The sequence below is a fragment of the Coregonus lavaretus genome (assembly GCF_964263955.1).
Source record: "Coregonus lavaretus genome assembly, chromosome: 39".
NCBI lineage: Eukaryota > Metazoa > Chordata > Actinopteri > Salmoniformes > Salmonidae > Coregonus > Coregonus lavaretus.
Genome location: NC_140026.1, coordinates 23,742,648 through 23,745,821, shown reverse-complemented (window position 1 = coordinate 23,745,821; position 3,174 = coordinate 23,742,648).

Sequence of the window (3,174 nt, the reverse complement as noted above, 5' to 3'; positions counted from 1 at the left end):
CAAACCCCCTAAGGTAGCTGTGGGGAAGAGTGTTGGAAAATATAGCTTGTTATTAGTACACAGCTGAAGTAGGGGCACTGTTTTTCGATTTCCCTGTAGAGTAAAAGAGTCAACAATAAAAAAAAATGTATGTGCACTGTGAATCAATATATAGCTGTTTCGACTAATTATTATTAATTAACTGGTTCCACAGCCTTTTCTTTGTTTACTCCGATTTCCGGTCCAAGTGTTACCTGAACGTAACATTTTTAGTTGGCCCAAACGTGAGAAAACCTTGACAAAAATTCAGTGAACTTAAAATTATGTGTTTGCTCATCTTGTCTCATAATGTTCATTCAACTGTACATTATGATTTGGCCGTCTTAACTAAGAAAGGCTGTGCAACTGGTTACACACACAATTATTACTTATAACATACAATGTTTTCAACATATTTGAAACACGTTGACATGCATGATTACATTGTGTAAATTAATTTATACAGTAATTATTACGGAACATGTCCTCACCTAGGATTTGAACTCACAACCCCTTGGTTCACTGCATTCAGATCTTCCTGCTACACCACCAGCTCTGTGTCAATTATCAGTTAATCTGACTAATCTCTCATCATTGATTTGATTTACTTATTTCAGTAATTTTAGGGTTTTCTGTATAGTTAGTTGTTTAATGTTGGTGGGGCATACAGTATTACTCTGTTTTAATGTTACTCCTTAATCACTATAATAAATAAAATAGCTTTTCTTGAGTGTAGTTTTAACAGAGCTGAGATTTACTTTGAAGTGCAAAGTGTATCAATACAAGTGAAATCACTCATTGACACAGACATGGTGGAGTAGCAGGAAGATCGGTATGCCGTGAACCAAGAGATTGTGAGTTGAAATCCCAGGTGAGAATATGAATGACTGTATTTATAGTTTAATGAACACATGAGACAAGTTGAGCAAACACATTTTAAGTTGACAGAATTGTTGCATAAGTTTTCTCAAGTTGGAGCTAAGTTTGGGCCAACTATAAATGTTACGTTCAGGTAACACTGACTAAAAAATGCTGTGGAACTAGTTAATAATTAGTTAAAACAACTTGATTGTCCCCCACGATGAAATCGGAGAGGGGACTTTGGATCGGTCTCCTTCCTTCCGTCCGTTCGTCTGTCCTTTCGTTCGTACATTAGTCAAACGCGATATCTTAGACAGCACTGGCCCGATTTTGACAGAACTTGGGTGGATGATGTGTCTTGCCATAGAGATCAGGCATTTACAAAATTACACTGATTGGCCCAATGCGGGAGCTATAATAATTAACTGAAATGTGTGAGTCACATCAGTGAGGAAGAGGCGAAGCTAGAAGGATAACCGGGCCCAAAATCTATCTTCTTCAGCAGGTGTCGTTTTTTTTGTATTGTTTTCACTCACTAAGCTAGGAGTTGTTGTATGGAGGTCAATGAGAGAGTGTCAAATTTGGTTAACAAAAAATGGAATGGCTTATCTGCTACGTGTGGCTTATGTGATCGAATAGAAGTTTCATGGTACTTAGGTTGTTACGAATGTACTGACAAGTAGGACACGTGACATCCCAGCAACTTTGAGGAAAAACACTTTATATCGTAGTTGTGCTTCTTGTTCACACGCGTCTCTGCCCTCTCATTGGCTAGAATGGGCCCACCTGATCTTGCCTCCTCCCGACTGCCTTCTAGTCTGAGTACCAGTCTCTTTAGCTAACATTCCAGTCTTTGTCATTACCAAAGAGTCTTTGGCACATGACATGGAGTACAGGGAGTGGATTAGCTAAAGAGACTGGTACCCAGGCTAACAACCTTCCATTTTTGAAGACGTTTATTTTCATTGTCAGATCGGCCATTGTTAAAGTATCTGGTCAATATAATGGATAATCTGTGGTCAGACTGAAATGTGTTATTCACACGCAATATCTCAATTGGGGGGGGGGGCTGCATCATTTGTGGGGGATGACATATTTACTGTTGCCTTGTTGCTTTTTTATGGTGTGCATGACTAAGACAAAAATTCTGACTTGAGGTGACCTTCCCACTGGGCACATACGTCAATTCAACGTCTAATCTACGTTGGTTCAACATAATTTCATTGAAATTACGTGGAAACAACATTGATTCAACCAGTGTGTGCCCAGTGGGTTGGCCCTAAAAAAGTATAAGGCTGATGCCAAATATCCCAATGTATAGAAGGGGGAAAAGAACACCACAGCACGTCGGTACTTTCACCCCGATCAAGTCCGACAGGCATTCTGTATGGACCACGCTAAAAGCAGACAGAACGGACCCCTGCTCCAGTAGAGTGCCTGATGGATACATAGTGTCAGAGCCTGAGGTAACAGAGCCCAGTTAGAGAAATGCTCTTCCAAGAGGATGTATTAGCCAGCTAGCCCCCACATCTGATTCTACCTAGGGGTCTTAATAACCAGCAATTGGGCTCCAGTCTTCTATCCAGGGGGTCATTTAGCAAGAATTAGCAACAAAAACCGAGGATCCCCACCTTATAGACACGGGCCGTGCAAAGAACTGCCTGAACTGAAATCAATGGGGAAGAAGAGAGAGAGAGAGATGGGTCTACATTTCCAGGTCTAATAATCCAGGGACTCGTCCTACTCATCCTCATTGACTCTTTGTGTTTCAACACAATCAACTGAGAGATAAGGTTTTAGGAGCACATGTTTGACCCTAAAGACCCAGAGAAAACGTTTCATTGACTGAATCTGCAACCGGCTAGGAACTGAACAACAGTTGGCAAGGTGGAGAGAAAATAATAGATGATTATAGCCCCAATGAGTCAATGGACTGTAGCTAAAAAACACTTATGGAAATCCAATACCTATCTTTCAATAAGTCTGTGTTGTGTCAATATTGAGCCTGCATATACGTCCATCATTATTGAGGACATCTACAGCACCCGATGTCACAGGAAGACCAAAAAGATAATCAAGGACATCAACCACCCAAGCCATGGCCTGTTCACCCCGCTATCATCCAGAAGGTGAGGTCAGTACAGGTGCATCAAAGCTGGGCCCGAGAGACTGAAAAACAGCTTATATCTCAAGGCCATCAGACTGTTAAATAGCCATCACTAGCCGGCCTCCACCCAGTACCCTGCCCTGAACTTAGTCACTGTCACTAGCCGGCTACCACACGTTTACTCAACC